At 35.7% G+C, this 26,974-nt stretch overlaps 1 pseudogene; it reads left to right on the top strand.

Annotated features, from left to right (window-relative positions):
- Positions 1-26,486, top strand: part of LOC125171594 (60S ribosomal protein L21-like) — a 76,293-nt pseudogene extending 49,807 nt beyond the window's left edge.
- Positions 26,487-26,974: the final 488 nt, after the last annotated feature.

Here is a 26,974-nt window from a genome sequence, read left to right as displayed (position 1 = left end):
AAGAGTCCAGGACCAGATGGCTTCCCAGGGGAGTTCTACCAGATATTTAAAGCAGAGATAATACCTATCCTTCTCAAGCTATTCCAAAAAAATAGAAAGGGAAGGAAAACTTCCAGACTTATTCTATGAAGCCAGTATTACTGTGATCCCTAAACCAGACAGAGACTCAGCCAAAAAAGAGTACAGGCAAATATCCCTGATGAATATGGATGCAAAAATTCTCAATAAGATACTAGCAAATAGAATTCAACAGCATATAAAAAGAATTATTCACCATGATCAAGTGGGATTCATTCCTGGGATGCAGGGCTGGTTCAACATTCGCAAATCAATCAACATGATACATCACATTAATGAAAGATAAGAACCATATGATCCTGTCAATCGATGCAGAAAAGGCATTTGACAAAATTCAGCATCCTTTCTTAATAAAAACCCTCGAGAAAGTTGGGATAGAAGGAACATATTTAAAGATCATAAAAGCCATTTATGAAAAGCCCACAGCTAACATCATCCTCAATGGGGAAAAACTGAGAGCTTTCCCCCTGAGGTCAGGAACATGACAGGGATGCCCACTCTCACCGCTGTTGTTTAACATAGTGCTGGAAGTTCTAGCATCAGCAATCAGACAACAAAAGGAAATCAAAGGCATCAAAATTGGCAAAGATGAAGTCAAGCTTTCGCTTTTTGCAGATGACATGATATTATACATGGAATATCTGATAGACTCCACCAGAAGTCTGCTAAGAACTGATACATGAATTTAGCAAAGTTGCAGGATACAAAATCAATGTACAGAAATCAGTTGCATTCTTATACACTAATAATGAAGCAACAGAAAGGCAAATAAAGAAACTGATCCCATTCACAATTGCACCAGGAAGCATAAAATACCTACGGATAAGTCTAACCAAAGATGTAAAAGATCTGTATGCTGAAAACTATAGAAATCTTATGAAGGAAATTGAAGAAGATATAAAGAAATGGAAAAACATTCCATGCTCATGGATTGGAAGAATAAATATTGCCAAAATGTCAATACTACCCAAAGCTATCTACACATTCAATGCAATACCAATTAAAATTGCACCAGCATTCTTCTCGAAACTAGAACAAGCAATCCTAAAATTCATATGGAACCACAAAAGGCCCCGAATAGCCCAAGTAATTTTGAAGAAGAAGACCAAAGCAGGAGGTATCACAATCCTAGACTTCAGCCTCTACTACAAAGCTGTCATCATCAAGACAGCATGGTATTGGCACAAAAACAGATACATAGACCAATGGAATAGAATAGAAACCCCAGAACTAGACCCACAAACGTATGGCCAACTAATCTTTGACAAAGCAGGAAAGAATATCCAATGGAAAAAAGACAGTCTCTTTAACAAATGGTACTGGGAGAACTGGACAGCAACATGAAGAAGATTGAAACTAGACCACTTTCTCACACCATTCACAAAAATAAATTCAAAATGGATAAAGGACCTGAATGTGAGACAGGAAACCATCAAAACCCTAGAGGAGAAAGCAGGACAAGACCTCTCTGACCTTAGCCATAGCAATTTCTTACTTGACACATCCCCAAAGGCAAGGGAATTAAAAGCAAAAATGAACTACTGGGACCTTATGAAGATAAAAAGCTTCTGCACAGCAAAGGAAACCAACAAAATAAAAGGCAAACAACGGAATGGGAAAAGATATTTGCAAATGGCATATCAGACAAAGGGCTAGTATCCAAAATCTATAAGGAGCTCACCAAACTCCACACCTGAAAAACAAATCACCCAGTGAAGTAATGGGCAGAAAACATGAATAGACACTTCTCTAAAGAAGACATCCGGATGGCCAACAGGCACATGAAAAGATGTTCAGCGTCGCTCCTTATCAGGGAAATACAAATCAAAACCACACTCAGATATCACCTCACGCCAGTCAGAGTGGCCAAAATGAACAAATCAGGAGACTATAGATGCTGGAGAGATGTGGAGAAATGGGAACCCTCTTGCACTGTTGGTGGAAATGCAAACTGGTGCAGCCTCTCTGGAAAACAGTGTGGAGGTTCCTCAGAAAATTAAAAATAGACCTACCCTATGACCCAGCAATAGCACTGCTAGGAATTTACCCAAGGGATACAGGAGTACTGATGCATAGGGGCACTTGTACCCCAATGTTTATAGCAGCACTCTCAACAATAGCCAAATGATGGAAAGAGCCTAAATGTCCATCAACTGATGAATGGATAAAGAAATTGTGGTTTATATACACAATGGAGTACTACGTGGCAATGAGTAAGAATGAAATATGGCCCTTTGTAGCAACATGGATGGAACTGGAGAGTGTGATGCTAAGTGAAATAAGTCATACAGAGAAAGACAGATAGCATATGTTTTCACTCTTATGTGGATCCTGAGAAACTTAACAGAAACCCATGGGGGAGGGGAAGGAAAAAAATAAGGTTAGAGTGTGAGAGAGCCAAAGCATAAGAGACTGTTAAAAACTGAGAACAAACTGAGGGTTGATGGGGGGTGGGAGGGAAGGAGGGTGGGTGATGGGTATTGAGGAGGGCACCTTTTGGGATGAGCACTGGGTGTTGTATGGTAACCAGTATGACACTAAATTTCATATATTGAAAATAAATAAATAAATAAATAAATAAATACCCAGCTGACAGATCTCAAACTAGGCATAAGATGGGTGGCTGGATGGGATACTTTTAAAAAGCTCTTAAAACATGAAATTCTATGATACATCAGATATCTGGCACTGTAATGTGGACAGAACAAGACACTTTAAGTCATATTGTATGGATAACCTGGTCTATAAATGATCGGTCATCTATTCATCATATAAGCCTAATGGCCATGACTCTCAGTCCCTGTTTGCAAAATATGAAAAATAATGCTGCTTCTCTGTTGTGATAGTATGTTGACAGAATACAAAGCACACACTAGAATTATATTTCTACCCTTTATTAAATAAATGCTAACTAAAGAAGATTTTAGATACCTGGCATTTTTAAGATATTGAAATGTAATTTTTAAGATAGTGAAACACAATCACCTACCCGATTAATCAGTTAATGGAAAACACATACACAAGTCCACAAACTCTCAACAACAGCATTACTTTCAAGGATTATTTAAATAGTGCATTTCCATGTCCTTCCTTCTTTGGTAATGGCCCAATTTTGAAAATAACAATGGTTTCCTTATCATTAACATTACTACTTCAGGTTCTTACTGCCATTTTTATTATTGAATAGACCAATTCCATGTTATATGAGGATTCATACAGAAATTTTAAAATATGGCTCTATATTTTATGGACTGGTTTCCCTTGGAAATATCTATTGTCCTTATTGTTTTTAAGATCTTGCAGCTAGAGTCTAAGATTATGTGGTTGATCTATTCATCTCCTTTGGTTTGATGTTCAGTGGCATATCTGCTTATCAGCATAGCATTTATTCTCACTGACAACACTGAATAGTCATTGGCCTGTCACTTTATGGGTCCAAAAAAAATGTGTGATCTGATTAAAGTCACAGAAGCTGTACTGAATAACAGATACACAATAACCAACCATATCATTACATGATATCAAAATAACTTTCTCTAGTAATATAGGAAATCTTCCTGGATATCCTTTTACAAAAATTGGTAAAGTTCTTATATATTAGAATAAAATTTCACTCAAGAATATTGTTAATCTTCAAAGGGTGGAGAGTGCTTGTTATTTAATAATGTATTTTTAAAATTATTTCTTCTTTGAGAGAGAGAGAGAGAGATTGGGGCAGGGTGTGGAGAGGGGCAGAGAAAGAGACAAAATCCCAAACAAGCTCCATGCTGTGAGAGTGGAGCCTGATATGGGGCTAAAACTCACAAACAGTGAGATCATGACTTTAGCCAAAATCAAGAGTTAGATGCTTAATCGCCTGAGCCACCCAGGTGCCCCTGATTTAGTTGTTATTTCAATTATCAGAATCACTAAAAGGAATATATTGAGCTGCTTCCAGGGACAAAACTCTCAAAAACCTTAGTAAAGAAGCGTTTTGAATTAGTAAAAAATGAATTACTGGTTGGCAGAAGGAAAGAAAAATTTAAGAGATGTTGTATTATTGTAATAATGCTATCATGTAATTTAATTCTCAGAACAGGCACTATTAACCCTACTTTCACAGATAAAGAAACTGAGACACAGAAAGGCTGAAGTAACTCACCAAGGACCAACCCAGCACTAAGTGCTGGACCTGGGATTCAAACTCACTGAATGTGTTTCTGGAATCCATCCTTTTATATAGCCTCATATTTGGGTCACAAAACTTAGACCACAAAATAAACACAAACATCTCCCCAGCTTCCTGGCACAGGATAATATTTAGTGAATCTAAATCTAAGCTTACCTTTAGGATGCATAAGAATCAAAGCTTCTTTCAATGAGTATAATCTTCTACTATGGAGATTTTTGTGGCCAAGGCTCCTTTATAGTTTCTGAAAATAGGAGAAATTAATTGTTGGAAAGATAAGTGGTTAAAGAATTGTAGTTTCTGGTCTGACATGCAAATAGCTAATATCCTCACAAGAAAACAGATAAGCAAAATTCAACAACTCTCCTGAGACTCTTAGAGAATTGAGAATTGAGGCAAACTACTGCCCAAAATCCGGAAGAGAGACCAGCAGATCCAGAGAATCACAGCTTACCAGAAGCAAAACCCGGAAGCAGCAGCCTGCAGCTGAAGCCAACGTCAGTAGGCCAAATTTATTGATAATTGATCAATTGGTGTGGACTCAGGCTAGCTCAGAGTGAAAAGCTCCGAAGACATCCAATAGTAGGGGTCCCCACATTCTTGTGAGTTTTACCTCCAGCTGGCCTGTTGCTCTCACTGTAAAAATTAGAGAAAAATCCCTCTGTACTTCAGGCAGAAGGAGAGGAAAAGTAACCATATATTCAGAGCTCTCCAATCTTCTTAATTAGGCCCACCCTCAAGAAAACTTGTTTACCAGAGCTTAACCTGCCGAGGTTTACTAAAGATTAATCAACCCGAGGGAAGATAAATACCCAACTCAGGTTCATTTAAAGACTGACACCTGGGGTGCCTGGGTCGCTTAGTCGGTTAGGCGTCCAACTCTTGATTTTGGCTCAGGTCATGATCTCACAGTTCCTGAGATTGAGCCCTGTGTGGGGTCTGCACTGACAGCATGGAGCCTGCTTGAGAATCTCCCTTTCTCTCTGCCTCTCCTTTCTCCCTCTCCCCAAATAAATAAACATTAATTTTAAAAAAAAGACATATCTAATCATAGGACTATAGCATACTTCCCTTCCCTCACACGTTACCACTGCATCAATAGGGCCCCAGTGTAATAACAAGGGATTGTGGCTAGAAGAACTGCAAGCCTCAGACTCTATTTAAGGAATCTTTCGAAAAATTCAAAGAGAAGAGTCAGAAACAAGGATGCTAGAGGGAATTGTAGACTCTGACAGTACAGCCCCCACAAACAATAAATGTGGCCTAACTCTTATCCAAATAAAAACAAACAACCAAAATTCACACTAAAGACCTATATACCTCAATTCCTTTTACCTGATATACAGTTACAAATATGGTAGACATTACTCTCATTATATCATTAATCACTTTAATGTGAGTGGTCTAAATATACCAATTCAAAGAGACTGTCAAGGCAGATTAATAAAAACAAGACCCAACTATAAGTTGTCTACAACAAAGGTAAGTGGTTGAGCTCCGGATTCTTGTTCTTCAAGGAAAAGTTACTAATTAATCCTTCTTAATTCTGACCTTTACTCTCAAATTATTTCAGTGTTTTTACACCTAGTGTATCTCTTAAAATAGGTTGCTTTGCTAATAACAGAAACCCAGCTCAAAGTGATTTAAGCAAATAAAGGGAAAATTCCAGATCATGTAATTCATTTGTTCAAAACCTCAGGTCTGGGCTCAACCCAGAGTTCAAACCATATCACAAGCTGGTTTCTCTATTTCTCCAATACACTTCCTCTACATGATTTCATTCTCAGATGGGCTTCATGACAGCTGCTAGAAGTGCCCAGGTTTAAAGCCAATCAAAATAGTCAGATGCTTTCCCCACATGTGGAACCAAACTCATTTTGTTTTATTGTTCTCACTGGCTTTGTTGCCATCTTAAGCCCAGCATGGTAGCCTGAAAAATGCAATGTACTGTGAGGATCTGGATGTATGTGAAGTAAATGCCACAAAAAACATGTGAGCTAGGAGGGACTGATGTGTGATCTCCTGGAGGGAAAAGCAGGTACAGTTACCAGGACAGGAGTGTTTGAGATACATGCCCTCTATGTGTAGTTGAAATAAAAACTCGAGTCTTTTGTCTACATTGTACTAAAATTTGCTCATTGTTCCTTTCTACATGGTTTCTAACATATTACTGGAAAAATGAACTAATTTACATTAAACTATACTGAACTGAAAGAAATGAGCTAAAATAAAGCGAAGAGGGTTATTAAAAATTCCTCCCAAATGCATGAGTTTGTAGGTAGTAACACTGGGAAAGATTACAATGCTAAACTGGTCTTTCACCCTATCCCTCAGTGGAAAATGAGCAACAATTTAAACACCATCAAGTAATTATCATCTGAAGTCGGAGAGTCTTTTCCTACTACATCTGATTTTAAAGTTGACAAATGAATAGATTTGGTTCATTTGTTTTTGAGTGTTTTGTCATGATGCTACCACTTTATGCTGTAAAAGTTCTATGTAATAATAATAAATCTTTCACAAAGAAAATATATGGAGAAAAATTATAAGTCCTCTAGAAACATCTCTTGACATTTTTAGGATGAGATTCAAATCAGGTTCACCCACTTGCCTATTTAGGCATGACCTTTTCATATTGAGAGATTATATCATATAAGTTACTGTACTTCAGAGATGCCTAATTAAAATGTTTCACAAAAAGCACAAAAATAGGAATAAAAAGAGAAAAAAAGGAATGCAGGGTAAACACATATTTTGATTTCTTCATTTTTTTAATCGAATTAATCACTTTCATGTAAGGTCTGTTTTTGTTTCTGAAGTGAAGCATAAGCATACTTTCCATACTGGACATCAAGTCATGTGATGTAGAAAGACTTTTGTTACACTAAACACACCAAAGAGGTACTCTGAATCAGAAAAAGAGCCAAATGTATTTGAAAAAAAATAACTGTCTTGCTTAAAGACTGAACTTCCTGAACGTTTATAAGCCTCAAAAAAATGTCATGACTTTACTCTCAAACACCCATGCTGCCAAAGGTTAAAAACAAACCAAATCCATAAGATGGAAACATTTTGGGAAGAAAGTTATTAGCAAAGTCAGAAATTAATGTCAGTTGCACTTCCATTGTCATTTATAACCATTTGGTTAACATGAAGTATCCTTACTTTATTAATAACATTAATATTTTAAAAAACACTAATTGTACAGTTTTGTACTTCTTATAAAGTTTCTAGCTATGGTGAACTTCATTTGATAATGTCAGTTTTGGAGAACATAACTAGGCTTAGTAACAACTTTATTTCATAATAAAACCATAAATAGTGCCAACAATATTTTATTAATTTTTATCTGGTTTCCAAACAAGCCCTGTCTTGAACTAAAATTTACATTTTAGAAATGTATATTTTGATAATCTAAAATTACAAAATCAGTGAGTAGGCACCTAAACTTTATGCATGCTCTCTAAAACCCCCAAACTAGGTTGCAAATACAGATTAAAATTTACAACCTTCAGGGTCTCCTGGGTGGCTTAGTCAGTTAAGTGTCCAATTCTTGATTTTGGCTCAGATCATGATCTCAGTTTGTGAGATCAAGCCCCATGTCAGGCTCTGCACTAACAGCTTGGAGCCTTCTAGGGATTCTCTCTTTCCCTCTCTCTGCCCCTCCCCAGCTCTCTCTCTCTCTCTCAAAATAAATAAATAAACATTTAAAAATATTTACAGGGGCGCCTGGGTGGCTCAGTCGGTTGAGTGTCCAACTTCGGCTCAGGTTATGATCTCACAGCTTGTGAGTTTGAGCCCTGCGTTGGGCTCTGTGCTGACAGCTTGGAGCCTGGAGCCTGCTTCAGATTCTCTATCTCACCCTCTCTCTGTCCCTAACCCACTTGCATTCTGTCTCTGTCTCTCTCAAAAATAAACACTAAAAAAAATAAAAAAAAAATATTTACAGTCATCAGTGTTTATTATGTGGCTGGTCATGGGATATCACAACTATTTGTTCTACAGAGGCTACTACGTGGCCCCTGCATTTGTTCCTCTAGTACTTTCTCACCCCTCCAGCCAGCCTGACCTCTGACCTTCCATCTTCCCCAGAAATCAAAACCTATTAGGATAGCTGTCTTAGTTCAGACTGAAACAACAACAACAACAACAACAACAACAACAACAAATCAGCAAAGACTGGGTAGCTTAAAGAACATTCATTTATTTCTCACAGTTCTGGAGACTATGATGTCTAACACCCACTTGCCAACAACAGATTCTGCATCTGGTGAGGGCCCATGTCCTGATTCATAGACAGGTGAGTTTCTTCTGTTTTGTCTTTGCTATGGCAAAAGGGATAAGAGCACTCTTGGGTCTGTTTTATAAGTCCACTAATCCCACTCATGAGGGCTCCACTCCCATGACTTAATCACCTCTCCAAGGCCCTACTGCTTCCTATCATGACAGTGAGATGGTATTTTAACATACGAATTTTGGGGGTTCAGTCCATAACAACCAACTCTCTAGTTTATGTGTCAGACTCTATCCATTCTACATAGGGGAGATAGAGTCATGTTCCAGAAATATAGTTTCAGGGAATCTAATCCTATTGGAGGATGATCAGAGAGTACTCAAAGAAGAGTGTTCATACAGACAACCTAATATCTCAATATATCTCACTAAAATCTTACTAGAACAAGGTATAAAGTCCATGAGTTAAGCTATACCAGAGCAAAACTGCAGTTCATAACAGGTTTGATAAATTCAACAAGTAATGAAGATACCCTCCTTTCACATTTTTTTGGATGTAGAAGAATGGAAAAATAAGTGAACAAATAATAGACAGAGATAAGTATAGGTATATTCAAAATGCACCTTTTGAAGAGTCTTTTTAACAATGTTAATAACTGAAATTATAACCATTCTACAAAAGAAAGATATGAAGGTTTATTCACATTGAACAACGCACTGAAATTACATTCTGGATTTTAACATCTATGCTTTGAGTGTCTATCGTAGAAACTATTTGGCACAATAAACCAGTAGATGATTCAGCAATGAGAAAAAGATACCCTTATCCTCCTGGAACCACTATATGCTATTCAAAATATAAGTTTGTAGTTGTTTAAATAATGGGCCATAAAAACATAAAGAGCAAATTAATTTCAACTGAACAGATTAATATAACCTCTCATTCCACTTTAATCCACTTTAGTGGATTTGATAGAATTTGGAGGAAATAATCATAATCAGCATTCCATAAATAATTTAGCATAATATCAATACCTCATAAGTTGTAAATACATATTCTTGGACAAAAGTATTCCATAGTCAAGTATTTTAAAATTAAATAATAAGTTTCCACATGCCTATTTATAAAAAGAAACTTCCTAAACAGAAAGTAATAGCAACAAATAAAATTTTCAAAACTCAGCATTTGAAAAATATATTTGATCACAGAAATTGACTTTTCAGATAACCTATTAAAATCTCAGTGGATGTTAAAATTTTATGGAACGTAGAGATATTCTGCGGCCTTTAAAATACAGGCCTGTTTTCACTAATAACTGCCCACTAGCATTGCAAAATGCTTCTGCGAAAGGGCTGCCAAATGTCTTCAAGAAGAGCTATGACCTCAGCAAGAAATATGGCTCCTCCCACAGACCTCTTGTATAATTTGAGACAGGTCATCTAACTTGTGTAGACCTAATTCACCTCCCTGATAGATGTAAGTTTGGGGACTGCAAATGTAAAAATGGTACCAAGCTAATCACACACAATTTCCCCCCCACCATTTTCCTGTTTAGACACTAAGCAAAACATAACCGAAATGAATGAAAAAAATTGCAATCAGTCATCTTATTATATAAAACAAACTTTCTGCGTTAGAAAGTGAGGGTGTTCAACCACATGATTTCTACAGGTTTTTTTTTTCCATATCCAAGATACCAAAAAGAAACAAAACACAACAAAAACCTGTTGATTATAAAAAATATTTTCTTCTTAAAGAATAGAGAACTGCTCACTGGTCTAGTGTGTAATCAAACTGTAAATCACTATTTCTTCAAGAGTTTTTTAAAGCATCCCATTTACCACTGAAAACATGATAAATTTCTTCAAATGTAAGACATCATTGAATGTAAGAAAAGCCATTATTTATGTAGTATGAATAAAAAAAAATCTTTACTTAAGCCATATCATAACAATGACTGAAAGATGCATACCTACTTCAGAGATGCCAAAGTATAGGGGGAAAATGTTCTCCTTAGAAATCAGTGATATATAAGGGAGCCTGGGTGGCTCAGTCGGTTGAGCGTCCGACTTCAGCTCAGGTCACGATCTCGCAGTTGACAAGTTCGAGCCCCGCGTTGGGCTCTGTGCTGACAGCTCAGAGCCTGGAGCCTGCTTCGGATTCTGTGTCTACCTCTCTCTCTGCCCCTCCCCCACTCATGCTCTGTCTCTCTCTGTCTCAAAAAATAAATATGACCATTAAAGAAATTTAAAACAAAAGAATCAGTGATGTATATAAATATATATATTTGGAGGAAGAAAAATTGAAACAACTTTCTTTGAACTTCTTAATGCATCTTATAACACATTTTTATTTGCAAAGCCACTTTCTCAAAGAGTCATTACAATATCCATAAAAACAGTACTTTAAATAAGGTCAAATACTCTTTGATACCAACCTTGAAACATTTATTTCTGCTGAGACTCCCAGATCCCATCACTTAGAAAGTGAAAAGTAAACCAATTCCTTTTAAAAAGTACATGTAATTCTTGAAAAACTTGGAGATCAGTGGCTCCTGTTGTACTAGGTAAGCCTATAAATACGTCTTCATAGTAACAACAGTTGTAAGAACAAAGTCAAATCATTGACTTTGTACCTCTACTCAGCACTGCAAAAATTGGAAATGGAAACTTTTACTTGTGTTGATCAAGAAGCCAGATACAGTTACCTACAGTAATCTCTTTAGACTTCTCTTTCCAAAGTGAATACCAAATTAGCTTAAATAACTGTGTATTAGCAAGACTTTATAGAATGGCAGCAACTTAAGTTTTTAAGTCTGATCTCATCACAAAATCTAAAGTCTACTATTCAAGGATTAAAACCACCCAACACTTCCTATAACAATTAAAATAACATGAAAAATCCTCACGTTGGACTGCAAGGCCCAAGATCCAGATACTCAGGTTACTGGAGTCTTCTGACCTGGGCCCTCACCTCTCCTACTCTTGCTTCCTCTTCTTCAACCACTCTGACTCTTTTTAGCACCCATTCAGAGTCCTTGATCAACTTGGGTATAAGTTTCAGTTTTCAATTTTCAGAATGCTAAGTATAGGTGTAATCAATTAGTCTTTGTTCCTGCTGTTTCCCACACAGGGAACGCTTTTCTCCCAGACCTTGACATCACTGTTTCAACAATTTTCATTCCTTTGTAATTTGCTCTAATGACTCGTCTTCCTAAAAGCTTTCACTAAGCATCATAGTTAGCTTCTTTCCATTTCCAGTAACTCCCAATTCTGTTGCCCTATTTTATTTCCTTCATGTAGTTTTACCAAAACCGAAAATTGCACAATGAGTCATTGTGTCCAATAAAATAGCAGGGTTTTTTTTTTATTTCTTTTCATCACTCATTATGCTTTTTATAGTGACTATAATTGTATGGCACTTCACTAATGTGACAGTTGAACAGGCTCAGATCACTGAAGAAGACTCACAAGGAACAAAAAGACAATGCTTACAAATCTGCAGTTTATTACCAGAAAAGGAAACAATACAGCAAAGCATCAAAGTCAGGATATGCATGCCAGCCTGTCTCAGGAGAGGTCTGGAAAGGCCTGGTGATAGCACCATTGTCCCCCTGTATAGAGGTGACATGGACACAGTTCTTCCTCTCCAATTGGGAATAATGCAGAAACAGGATGCCCCAAATGGGAGTCTCTGTCAGGCTTTCTCTAGGTGTCTCATCTCACTGTTATCAATAAACAATGTTGATAAACTGGTACAAATGACCTTGAAACTTCTGGGTTGCAAACCAACATTATTATCGGTACATTTTATTTCATGCCTAGGTATGAGTATAATGCAGGAGCATTTCTTATTTCAAAGGAACAGTTCTGGCTATTTCCAGGCCTGTTGCAATTAACCCTCCCTGAAGAGGCACTTACTAGGGTGTGTGTGTGTGTGTGTGTGTGTGTGTGTGTGTAATGAATTAAGAAACCTTTACTTCAAAATTTTTCTTAAGATTTGCAATTTTTATCCTAATTATCTCTACACGGAATATAAACTTGGCTCTATTGCATTCTGGTGGAGAAATGACTAACTGCCCAGTAAAACTGGTGCTTCCCCTTGCATACTAGAGTCCTTGCTAGGAAGCAGCTACCCAAGCTCGGGTTACAATTCTAAACCCTCACCAGTGGAATATGGCAGAAAGTGATTTGTATTGTTTTAGGGCTGAGGCAATTAAGAACTGCGGGCACGCGTGGCTTCCCACCTTATCCTCCCTATGTACTCTCTGCATTCAGAGGACCCCGACACACTAGACGACAGTCAAATCATAAGAAGAAAGCTGATGCTGACGAATACCCAGACGAATACCAGAAAGCTGATGAATACCCTCATTTGTCCTTACCTGTGTGAGAAAGGGATCTCCACTGGGCTAAGTGATAGAAATGGTGAGATTTACTATTTACTGTAGCTAGTGTTTCCTCAGCCAATACTGTTCCTGCTAGAGAAGGACCGCAATAAAAAGGCAACTACTCAGTAACTCTCTGGTGATTAAGGTTTACTTTATATATTTGCAGAATTATAGCACATTAATTTTTAATTTAATAGCTGATATTTAAATTTCCATTCAGCCATCTATTTTTACATAATTTACTGGTTACATGTCAAATATACTTCTCTTGATATATTTTACTTAATTGGTAACATAATGTTTTATGATTGCTATTTGCTTGTGCATATGTACTACATTTGATGTGTTCAAGATATTTTACAACATTAACTGGAAGAAGATTCTCATATTTCTGTATTCATCCTTTGCATCTTGCATACCAACTAACATTTAAAAATTAATTTTTCAACTTTTCCAAAACATGTTTTCACCCTGGATTTCCCTCGTTCTTAAACATAAATATTTACCTGTGACACACAGTTTGGAATGTGTTGTAATCTGTATTGTACTTTTCTATACCTTCCCCAGCATGAATTGAATACTAGGTCTTGTGCAAGTTGGATGAAATTTTCTGTTGATTTATAGAGATTTGCCTGTTACGTGTTTACTCTTATTGGTCTATTAGCCATTTTTAAATTGGTTATCTACTTTGCGAAACAACTATTATTCAATTAATTATGTGTAAGCTGGTAACACCAGACAACCCTGTAATTATGTAATGTGTAATTTATTATAAATAAACACCACTATAGCTTCTCAGAAAGGTTAACTTTTATATTACTTTGTTACATTATTTTACATTGTAGAATAGCACTCAGCATAGCATATAAATCTAATGTTTTTAAATTCAATAAAGTATTGTGGATTATTCATCATCACAACAATTCTTTTGCTTTTAGGTGACTGTGTGAAGTTCTTTAAATAAATACTTATAATCTTAGTAATATAAAGTCTTTTGTGTCTCTAGCTCTGCTTGATCTCTAAAAGTAGTATGACGATTTGATGTATGTAATTTAGTCACTGGGATAAAACCGCTTGTTCAATATCTTATCAAAAAGGAATTAAATGTGCATGTCATAAATGTTTTTGATATCCCCAAATAGTGTTATAATATAATGATAAACTTTTAGATTTATTCCTTGTATTACTTTAAGAAAGTGTTTCTGTTTTCTTCATTTTATTCCTATCTGACCCACCCTTTCCCCAAAGGCATTCTGTAATGAGATTCTGTTAAAGGTGGTAACAAAATTATTTCTGCTAAAGAATAACAATCAAATTTTTTGTGCATGCATTGTAGTTTCAAAAATTATCTGTCAAATAAAATTGCAGTGCTTATAAATCTAGCCATTAGAATGACAAATTTGAATGACAATGCATCAAGTTTGTGAAAGACTATGTTTTGTTTGTTTTGTTTGGGGCTATTTTGTTTTTTCTTCACAGTACCTGCTAAACTGACCTTCATCTCAAGCTTCTTCCTACAGAAGAAGCAGAGCAAATCTAGGTATGGACGACTTTGGTTTTGATGTACATATATTTTGACCAAATTTAGTGAAATTCCCTTTGTGAACAAAATTCACACATATGAAAAAACTAGGACTAAAATTAGGAATGTTTGAAAGCAGATTGGAGAGACTGACAATTATAAAGTTTTCTACAGGAATTAAGCCTTGCAGTAAAGAACCGCTGAGAGGAAATTTCTAAAGTGATTGTTCTTACTTCTTCAATTGTGGAAATCATTTACCTTTACCTTCAACGTTGGGAGGGTGAATTCAATGTGATTGTCTCTCTCAGGGGGAAAAAATAAGAAATTTTAAATGTGTGATTACCTGCATTAGCATCTGTGAACTGCTCCACAATTAGATCAAAGAATAGTCTCTTCTGCCAACTTGAGGATCCTATTAATTAGCTATGTGGTTTAGATTTTCTTAATTGATAATTTATGTGCTTATATTGTTATTTTTAGGTGTGGTACACAGTAAGGTTTGGAAGAAAAATTCTCTACTGAGCACAACAGAATAGTATCAATGATTAAACACTAACTGAACTCATAATCTGCATCAACCTTGGTTCGAAATGTCAAGGATCAGATTTGGGTAAGTCCATTTTTGAGTTCTGAGGAGCAGTCGAGGAATATGAAGTGATTAAAAAGGGGTAGGTATAAGGTGGGTGGGCTTGGATTCCAAACTGAATGCTCCAAAAAAGCTTTAGTAAAACCACTAGAATAGAAGCATATTGAAATTGAAATGTGCTAAGAGAAGGTACTCATTTTTCATAGTTTTGAGCAAACTCAGACATCTTCTGCTTTGTCTGTCACAATATGATCTGATTTCCTAGAAGCTTTTACAAATCATTCTAAAAAAAAGTAATCCTAAAGAGTAAGGGAAATAAATTTTGGTTTTTTTTTTTAATTAATGCAACAAAAATAAAAAGGCTTTCTTTTTACAGTGGCTGGGCCCCAATTAAAAAGAGGTATCTTAATAGATAATGGTTGAAAATGTATATTTACACCGTAAGAGTAAAATACATGATAAAAACACTAAAGTACACATACATAAAATATGCTAATACAAAGGGGAACAAACAAATGTTAGTACTATTTGTAGGATTTTATCCTCCTACAAGAGGAGGATAGCAGCATTTTATTACCTGATCCTGTTACAACTATTAAGCCAATACTTTAAAACCTTCCATGAGAAAAATATGTATTTTCATTAGTTTCCCATTTAAATGTAAAAAATGTGTGGGGAAGACTCTAGAACCTCTAAGACCAAAACAAATGTAAAATATTGTTAATACACCTAAATATAAGGTTTTTAGCAGTGTTTTTCCTTCTTAATGTAACTAAAATTTTGAAATGAGTATATGTTTGTTGAAGAAAATTATAAGAATGCAAACAGAAAAAAATTGTGATTATCTACAATTTTCTGTTGACTATTCTGCCGAAGCAAATTAAAACAAGTATGTTTATTGGCTTATTAGTTGCAATAATAAAATATTGCAAACGACTTAGTTTCATCAGGAGCACTCAAATGCACTCATTATGACACATCCAGACAACAAATTGCTATGTAGTGTTTACAGAGAATGAGGAATATATGCAAAGACTGTGGTGAAATTATCCCCAGGAGAAAATATTAAATTAATATATACAAATATATATAATAGACATGTATTTAGATATATACATATAAAATATGCATACATACACACACTAAAGAATAAGTAAACTAAGGTACTACTATTTGTATAAAACAAAGGAGAAAGGAGGAATGGATATTTATGCCATATACTTATATTCAGAAATATTTTATATATCTACAAATGATATCAATTATACACATAGTCATAGCTATAGAGGCACCTGAGTGCATGCACATGCACACACACACACACACACACACACACGCAGATTACCTATATAAAATAAGAAGCAACAGTTCTCTTTAGGGATAGGACCTGGAGTGTTGAAGGACAGGGGTCAAAAAATATTTATATTTTTACCATGCATCTTTTAATAGAATTTGAATTTTTAATTATTTGTGTATATCGTTACATTTTTGAAAATCAATAACTAATATGGTTTACAAATTAAGAGTAATGATTATGCATTATAGACAACACTAAATGCAGATGAAAGACTGCAACATTTTTCACAGTCTCACATTTTGATAATAAACACTGCCAATATGATCATGTATGTCTCCTATATTTTCTAGTCATAAATATTTAAAAATAATTTTAATAATTATTTTAGGTTGTATTATATTATTAATTATATTAATATATAATAATAGCGATACTTATTTATATTATATATTGTGATTATTATTATATAATATAATATATAATATATAATATAATATATAATATATAATATATATTGTGATTATTATATAATATTATATATAATTTATATACATGTAATTTATATATATTTATATATAATATATAATATAATAATAATATATTATTATACTATCATGTTGTATATTCATATATTGTTGTAATTATTAATTATACTAATACTACCATTATATTCATTATAAAAGCCCTAAAAATAACTTTAAATAAATATTTTTAAATGAACAGATTCATAATCATACAAAATCTTCCTAAATCCCACTATTTACAAAAGTCTTTGTTGATATCTTTGCCCATGTCCTTTGGGTACACAAGCATATTTGTATGTTTAATAAAAGTTGGGAGAGATATTATCCATTTGCTAAGAAGGGAAATGTAGGTTACAGACCACGTGAATTACTCCATTCCAAAACAAAGTGTTATAAAACTATATTTTCAGTTAATAATTCAATACATATGCACATCAACAACTATTTACTAGGAGATTTAGTATGAAATCAAGAAAGAATGATGTAATGGGAAAAACACTATATAAGTGTCAGAACACATAGATTCTAATTTGCTTAGAAACTAGCCATAAAATTCTACTATATCTACTTAGACTGTCTCTGTTACCTCATTCATTTGTTGATTCAAGACACGCTTCTCAAATAATTATCTTTGAGAGACACCCACCTGGAAAGCGAGGCTTGGACTATATGATTTCCAAGTTTCCCTGCCTATACCTTTAACATTCCAATAGAGTTTTTGATAGGATGAGTCAAGAGTCAAATCAGGGAATGGGAATATTAGATTCTCACATTACTCTTCCCCAACTTTCCAATTCCCTTATTAACACTACTCACAGGAAGGCATGGGCCATCCACTACAGTCATTACTTTATACTCTTGATAAAACTTACTTGCCTTTTATCAAAAAGCTAACCATCTTAATATGTGTTAATGGATGGCCACAGCGCCTCTCCATAGTCATATTTCTCTGCTTATCGGGTGTTCAAATTGCTTTAGATATTCTTTTTTTTTTAAGATTATTTATTTTTAAGAGAGAAAGAGAGCTCAGGTATGCAAGCAGGGGAGGGGCAAAGAGAGAGACAGACAGACAAAGGATCCAAAGTGGGCTCTGCCTTGACAGCCATGAGCCCGATGTGGGGTTCAAACTCACGAATTGCAAGATCATGACCTGAGCTGAAGTCAGATGCTCAACTGACTGAGCCACCCAGGTGCCCCTAGATATTCTTCTGATATAGGTCAACTAATTTAAATTCATAAAGTATGGCTTTCCTTAAAAACAAATGAAAGCAGAGAGCAGTTTTGTAAAGTCTTGATGGTGATATTTTTTCATACATTTAGAGAGAAGTATGTTCTCAGACCTAGGAGATGATACTGGTAGGAGGCATCTGTGTAAAGATTTATGCAGAGTTCAGGGTGGTGTCCTGTTGATTACAGGCTGTGTTTGGCTTACATGAACCAATGCAAGAACAATGGCATTACAAAGGATGCTAATAAATTAGCAAATGCAAATTAAGACTTTTACAGCTATTTGCCTTATACCTTTTTATCTATTAACTATCACGTTCTAGTGATACTTTAAGAAATGAGAAATGCAATGTAAAAGTAACTTCAATTGTAATTACAGAGCAAACCATAAATAACAAATGATGATTGCTTCCCTTTGCATCATACAAATGAATCATACTAAAACTCAAAATGGTGTGCAATGTGTCAAAGAAATGTCATGAATCATGTCATCCAAGCACATCTTTTGTGGAGAACAGTGCATCTTCCCAAAGAACTCTTAAACCTCTCTGTTTGTAGGCCAGAAAATATTTGACGGCTATAAAGAAAACTCACAGTGGTCAAAGTTCTAGAATCAGAAGGCAGGAAAGATCTTTGAGAAGACATTTACTTTTCTTTTGAAGCTGTCAAAGTGGATCACACTGAAGGCATCATTTAATGAACTTTGAAAGGAACAGTACACATTTTATTAAAAATATTTAGAAACATTCATTACTATTTTTCTTCTGTAAAACAAATAAGAATTTTTAAAAATGATAATACATTATTCAATTTTTCATTATTCTTTCATCAATCATTGTATTTCTTTTGTTCTTCCTTTAAAAGCTAGATCATTTTTCTGTCCCTATTCTTGTGCACTGTGCACTAGGACACATTTCTTGGTCTTACTCTTTCAACTTTAACACTGTCCTTTCCCCCACCCACCCGGATTTTATAACCATAGCTACAAAAGAAAGCCATTGTTTCTTCCTCAAATTTTGGTGAACTGGATCTAGCGCTTTAAGATATATTGCTTCCCAAATGTCACAGTGCTGTCCCTTGCCTTAATGGCTTTCTTCTTAGGAAGCTGCTACTCTGCCTTGGTTGTTTTAATGAGCCTTCAACAGCAGTATGTTATATAGGCTTCTGTTTATTTGCAACTTACTTTCTTCCTCCTTTCTGGTCTCATACACTTTTTGCATGCATCTCTCTGAAACTAAACCTCATATTCTACCTTCTATTGAAATTATTTTCACAAATATCACATCTATTCTAAGTTAACACAAATAAGCTCTCTCAGTTTAGGCATACTGTTTTTCCTTTACGTACTTTAGCAATTATAATGTTTCATAATCTGTGTACCTCAGCAGTTAATACCTGAGTATTATATATCCTGACGTTTGATAAAGAGAATTGACCAATATCTTATTTTGTTCTAAATCTTCTATTCCTTAGGTCTTGTAAATGTCCTTTTTATTGCATTTCTATGTCCTCTAATATACATAAATATAGTTTTTGTAGATTTCAAAATCACTTACCTCAAATAGTAATTTCAGTAATATATACCTATTGTCAGAAAAAATTCTTCAAATAAATATAAATTCCCTGAATTATATTTAAACTATTTCAATTTTGTCTTCCTAGAGATAAAAACTTATAGATTAATATCCCAGTTAATATATTTTTAGGTCTACTCTCAATTCATCCTCTTCCCTAAATGAAAATACAATTTTTTCCTATTTATTCACATTTTTTATACATATCAATTGGCTGCTTCCTGTCTGTATTTGTCAAATTCAGTATTGGAAAATGTATTTGATAAATATCAAGATTATAATCATCTATTTTCTTTTTTTTTTTAAATTTTTTTTTCAACGTTTATTTATTTTTGGGACAGAGAGAGACAGAGCATGAACGGCGGAGGGGCAGAGAGAGAGGGAGACACAGAATCGGAAACAGGCTCCAGGCTCTGAGCCATCATCAGCCCAGAGCCTGACGCGGGGCTCGAACTCACGGACCGCGAGATCGTGACCTGGCTGAAGTTGGACGCTTAACCGACTGCGCCACCCAGGCGCCCCATATAATCATCTATTTTCTAAACCAATTCCTATGTAACAAAGAATTTGGCTGGTCTTTGTCCCTGGTTTCAGGGAGAGGGTCTCTAAATCCTTGGTATTTCTCAGATAGGACTGTCTTTGTTATTCATGGTGGAACCTGATAATATATGCTAATGAAGTGAATCACTGAGGACCCCTAGATAGTTTATGTTTATGTATAAGAAGTGATTCAGTTTGCAGGTCGGCCATGCCAGCAAGATCAATGTGTGATCAGAGTAATAGTGGTTTTAAGCCATGTGATATGAGCCTGATGTCCAGGAAGCAGAGGGAGGGAAAGGTTGAGTTCAGTCACATAGCCAATGGTTCAATCAGTCATACCTGCATAATGAAACCCCAATGAAAGCTCTGGACATCAAGGTCAGGTAAGCATTCTTGGTTGGCAGTCCTCTATGTAGTTTCACATGTTGACATATCATAACAAAGGGAGAGAACATGGAAGCTTCGTGTCTGGGAGCCCTCAGATCTCACCCTTTGTGAGTCTTCTTTTGATTGGTTCTGATTTGTACTATTTGGCTATAATAAAACTGTAAAGCAGAAGCATAATGTTTTCATGAGTTTTGTGAGTTGTTCTAGTGAATTATCAAACCCTGAGGGGGTAAGGAAGGACCCCCAAATTTGTAGCCTGCTGGTTAGAGGTACAACCGGCCTGGGGACTCTGGAACTCGTGACTAGTGTCTAAAGTAAGAACAATGTCCTTAACCTTTAAAGTTAAGCCTAACTCTGCATAATTGGTGTCAGAAGCCATTGCACCAATTAAATGTGTATCTACATATGCTCAGCGTTTTCGACAGTATGAACAGTACTGCATACCCATTTTTTAGACCAGAGTTTTTCAACCTCAGCATTATAGACATTTTGAACTGGGTAGTTCCTTTCTGTGGAGGGCTGTGCTGTGCATTGTAGGGATACTGCTAGATGTTGAATATTTTGAGAACCAATTATTTACATATATGTGCCTAAAAACAGGAGCATGGAAATTCACATGTGTGAAAATGACTAGCAGGAGTCAATAAATGAATACATATATGGAATGACTATACTCTTGTCTCATGTAAGCATATATTTCCCGACAAATTTTCAATTCTTTTGCTACTGTTGTAGCTTTCCTTTTTAATGGGACGACACCTCTGTTATACCTAGAACACAGATTCTGTGGGATCTTGCACAAAGACTATTTATATAATAAATATTCTGTATTGTTCCTGTTTTCCCTAAAGCTATGCAATGAAATATTTCTTCAGGTGTTCCAAAAACCATCTTATGTTCCCATTTCCACAGGCAAAAAAAGGCATTACAAACAACATCATATTTCATACCTTCATACAGTCTCTGATCCAGTTAATAGAGGTTATAATTCTTCTCAATGCCAAATACACCCCCTAATTTTTTTCTATTGTTGGCAAACAGAAGCAGTTTGTACTCAAAGTATATAATCAAAGAAATAAAAACAATTTAAGTATATTTCTGTATGCATATTAATTATAATATTGCTTTAATATCAAAATTTATCTTAAGAGCACCCGATGGTTCAAAATTAGTAAATGATTAATATTTTATTTTCTTAATGATTTATTCTGGAGCAATACTAACTAAATGAATAGTTCCTTGTAATCGAGACCTGTTAAAAAAAAGACAGCTGAACAGCTTGACATAATCTTACAAAACTAAAACTTATTAATTGGAGAGGTGCCTAGTGGCTTAGTCTGTTAAGTGACCGACTCTTGATCCTGGTTCAAGTAACGATCCTATGGTTTGTGAGATTGAGCCCTGGGTCAGGCTCTATACTGACAGCACAGAGCCTGCTTGGGATTCTCTGTCTTCCTCTCTCTCTCTCTCCTCTCTCTTTCCCTCCCTCTCACTAAAGGTAAATAAATAAACATTAACAACTAAAACTTATTAATTGGAGAAATTATATGTAAATGGGGAGGAAGGGTATTTAGAGGATTTTTAAGGTGAAGCCAAAGATAGTAGTAGAGCAAAGAGAGAAGAGAGCTAAACAAGTGACTGGATAAGAATGTAAAAGATTAAACGTAGGAAGAAATCTGAACATCTTTATCCAGTGGCAGAAAAATTAACAGAAATGGGTTAACAATTTTCATACTGCTACACATGTACACCCGAACTGAACAACTGAGTAAACTCATAGTGAAATGGTGAAAGCCAGGCTTCTCATTATTGGAGTTGGAGCTAACAGATAAGGAAGAGGAGGGGACTAGAATAATCTATGTGATAATGGATTAAAGTTGAAAATACCATGTTTAACTTAATATAGATACACTGGGTTATATAGAGAAATATTTATAAATTGGCAGAGATGCACACATACATGCTTTGTGGCCAGCCAAGAGGGCCTAGATGCAGCTTCACCTCTATTTAACAAGGACACCTAGCATCCAGATCTTGGTTTCTAACACCATCCTCTGATAGAGGGAACTACAGCTTTTTGGGGAAATAGTAGATTCTAGGTCCGGCACAGGAAATATACAAGAAGAATCTGAAACATCTTGTAGTGCCAAAAAGTAAAAAATGCAAAAGAAATATGGAAGGAAGGAAGGAAGGAAGGAGGGAAGGAAGGAAGGAAGGAAGGAAAGAAGGAAGGAAGGAAGGAAAGAGAAGGAGGGAGGGAAGGAAGAGAAAAGAAACCACACAATAATAGGTAAAGGCTAACTGAAAGAGTTCCCCAATGCCGGAACTGGAACAAATGGAGCAAGAAAATAAATTACATTGGATTATAACATAAAATGAAATAAATATCCAAGCGTTCATACTATTATGAATTGTGAAATGAATAAGCAAGTCAAGGGGGGAAAAAAGTCTCCCATGAATGAGAATTATGAATAATTTAGTAGAGACTCTGCCCTCCAGAAGAGGACGTACATAAATCCTCACTCCTTAAAGTATTGCCCCCTTTACCCTACTCTAGGTACTACCATGTCACATATCCTCACTCACCATTCCTAAAACTTGCCATAGAAACAATGGTATAGAGATAATAAGTGGCATTATGACACTTTTGGTCTTATAAAGCACCTTCATTAGAATAATCACATTTAAACTTTCCAATAGTTCTGTATACTAGGTAATAGATTTACCTATTAGATTACCAATAGATTGCAGAAGAGTGATTTAAGTTCTTAAAGGTCTCAGAGTATTTGACCTAGCCATGACTCAGAACTAGTTTTCTGACCCTATATCCAGTACTATTTCTACCATACCTCTCAATACCACACCTTAATAAAATCTATCACCAATATGCTTAGGCCACAACATCTGTAAGTACCAACATACAGGGAAAGTTCCAGAAAAACATATTCTTTTTTTTTTTTAAGTTTTTTTTTTCAACGTTTTTTATTTATTTTTGGGACAGAGAGAGACAGAGCATGAACGGGGGAGGGGCAGAGAGAGAGGGAGACACAGAATCGGAAACAGGCCCCGGGCTCTGAGCCATCAGCCCAGAGCCTGACGCGGGGCTCGAACTCACGGACCACGAGATCGTGACCTGGCTGGAGTCGGATGCTTAACCGACTGCGCCACCCAGGCGCCCCAGAAAAACATATTCTTAAGAGTAAGTGAATATATAAATACACACTCACCTACATAAGTAAACTCAAATTAAGTTAGAATCACATAGACATATTTGACACATATGATTTTTCTTAAGTGTACATGGCGATCTACAATCATAAATTATATGCAGATATATACATTGTTTTATATACATGTGCATATATACATTTATACACATAGACACACACACACACACACACACACACACACACACAAAACCTTGATGTTCACATAGGATGTCCTTTTGAATGAAATACAAATACATATTTCTCCAGTCTTTTAACTGCCTTAAAAATGTTACATTATTATACTTTAGGTTAAAATATTTTCATGCATTAATCTGTATCTTCAGAATATTACCCTCTCCATTTTAAAGACAGAACAGCTTCTTCAGAGAGCTCTTAGCCCATAAATCTATTTGGACTGTGGTCATACATTCACTGAAGTTTTTAGCCCAGTGTTCTCTACACATATACGGAAAACAAAGAATAAATAATTGTAAAATAGTATGTATAGAATATGTGACTAGTCGGAAAGGCAAACATAAAAATGAGTAGTTCTAAAAATTCTGGGTGCCTATAAATATTTACCTTATTACAACCAATTTTCCACTAGAATAACCATAGATCTTAAAAGTGCAGTATCATTGGTAAAATTAGCTTGAACTAAAGTTTACCAACCTTATCATACCCTAAGTTCGTAAAGAAACAAAAACTGATTTGTTTTTCTTATTTAGTGCCTGAACCAAAGTAAATAAGTAAATAAAAGGGCAACTCAATGTCAGATGTATCAATTTATAAATAGATACTTTACAAAGTGCTGCAATATAGCTTGTAAGCAAAATAACTGACAGCAAAAAGGTCACATTTCTATTCAACATTAACTATGAATGCATTATTACCGTGTAAAACTTATTTTGCTAAAAATAGTCCAACTAGGTCTTCAAATTGTGTTGTGTGTTTATTCAGGAAGGTCAAATCACAGTACTTCTATTTTTCCTTCTTCCTGTGACATTGAACACACTCACCCAGAGCCTTGGTATCAGCGCCTTGATGGCAGTACTGACTCCAGTATCTGACTTGTCTTTGAGAATTTTCTCTTATTTGTACTGTACCATTTTTTCAGAAAAGAAAATCAACAAGGTAAAAAAAAATCAGAAGTCTGACAGCCTCTGTTTGTTCAAAAGAGACTGCTGAGAACATAAAAGGCCAGTATCTTTCTCATTGACTGTTTGAACAAAAGCTGGACAGATTCTCAGGGTCCAATTTTCTCCTTCCCCCAAGTCCTTCAATCCTGTGTCAATGCTGTGAAAGCTTCAGGCTCAGAGCCCTCGGTCTCCAAGTCACCCTGTTCCAAGTTGAAGTGGATGGGGTGCGGGAGGCCCTCACAAAAAGAAAATATTGGCTCTCATTCATTTTGCTCTTGCCCCATCTTTAAAACAAAACAATAACTAGATTATAGTAAGCTTATTGGTAAGAAATTTTTAAAAAGCAGACAATAAGAAACCAAAATCAAGAAAAAATGAGAGGTTCAAAAACACCCCCCCCTTTTTTTTCCTCTACCCCTCCTACAGTCTGTCCCACCCCCAATGATTATGTCAGGATATCAGTGCAATGTCAGTTGGGTCCGGGGCATGCTCAAAAGAAATGCTTATAGACAAAAACTCAAAATAGCTTGAAGCACAATACAGCAAACTGAAAAACCAAATTCCATTCACCCTGGGTTAAAACAAAATTAGCTACAACATGTGCCCACCATGAACGAACAGTAAAATGTCAAATTCAAACTCATATATTTAAATGTTTTCATATGTTTTAATTCTTGACTTTAAAATCAGCCTCCACTCTTACTTGGAAACCTGACAACACAAATTGCAGAAACCCACTCTTCCCTTTGTCAATTGTGCCTTATCATTTTACTGGTGGGAAATTAAGAGCTATCTGAGAATCACATTCCCAATTAGCATGTTCAATTTATCTTAAATCTTCATGTTATGGCATGATAGCTATAGAAGGATAATGAAAATGAGATATTTGATCTACTTTGAAGGAAGAAAATAAATGTCTCTCCCAGGATTAAGAGCAATAGTGAAGGAAGAGCCCCACAAGTCAGTCAATGATTTAGATTTGTGGATGAGAAAGCAACAGTCTCCCAGGCTCTGGTCCTGGAGAAAGGAGCTTCTCTGGTGTTGACTGTTACCACGGGGGAAAGATTAAAACTCATGGAGGGCTTTTTGGCCAGCACCCCCATCTTCCAGTAATTTTCCAAAATTACAAACACAAAGGAAAGAGAAGAGGTACCTGCTATATGTTCTTTAGGCCTTTTTAGAAAATATGGATTTGTTGCATTGGCCACATACATGCAAATCTATAAGAAAGGTAATATTGGAGATATCAAGAGAACGGGCACTGTTCAAAAAGGAATGCCCCACAAATGTTATCATGGCAAAACTAGAAGAGTCTACAATGTTACCCAGCATGCTGTTGGCATTTTTGTAAATAAACAAGTTAAGGGCAAGATTCTTGCCAAAAGAATTAATGCATGTATTGAGCCTATTAAGCACTCAAAGAGCCAAGATAGCTTCCTGAAGCATGTGAAGGAAAATGATCAGGAGGATAAGAGGAAAGCCAATAAGAAAGGTACTTGGGTTCAAATGAAGAGTCAGCCTACTCCACCCAGAGAAGCACACTTCGTGAGAACCAATGGAAAGGAGCCTGAGCTGCTGGAACCCATTCCCTATGAATTCATGGCATGGTAAATGTGAAAAAAAAAAAGTAATAAAAGACCTCAAGCCTATTAAAATTAAAATAAAATAATAAAATAAAATAAATTTAAAAACTCATGGAGGGAGGTCCCAAAGGTACCTTCTTCTACACATCTGCATACCACCAAATGGAAAGAGATGAGGAACAGTAGAGGTAAGGCTCAGACCTGGTGCCAGGGTGCATGAACTAAGAGAACCTCAGAATTAATAACTCTTTCCTCAAAAGACACACATAGCCTCATAGTGGAATGCTTAGTTGCTGGCTGAATACAACAGAAAGGTCCCTAGTTCCCTCACTCTCCACCAAACTAGCTCTTAGAAACTCAAAGCAGTTGGGGCGCCTGGGTGGCTCAGTTGGTTAAGCACCCTACATGGGCTCAGGTCATGATCTCGCAGTTTGTGAGTTCAAGCCCTGCATCGGGCTCTGTGCAGACAGCTCAGAGCCTGCAGCCTGCTTCAGATTCTGTGTCTCCCCTCTCTCT

Source organism: Prionailurus viverrinus, chromosome C1 (genome assembly GCF_022837055.1).
Source record: "Prionailurus viverrinus isolate Anna chromosome C1, UM_Priviv_1.0, whole genome shotgun sequence".
NCBI classification, from domain to species: domain Eukaryota; kingdom Metazoa; phylum Chordata; class Mammalia; order Carnivora; family Felidae; genus Prionailurus; species Prionailurus viverrinus.
This window is presented reverse-complemented; position numbering and strand designations above follow the sequence as displayed.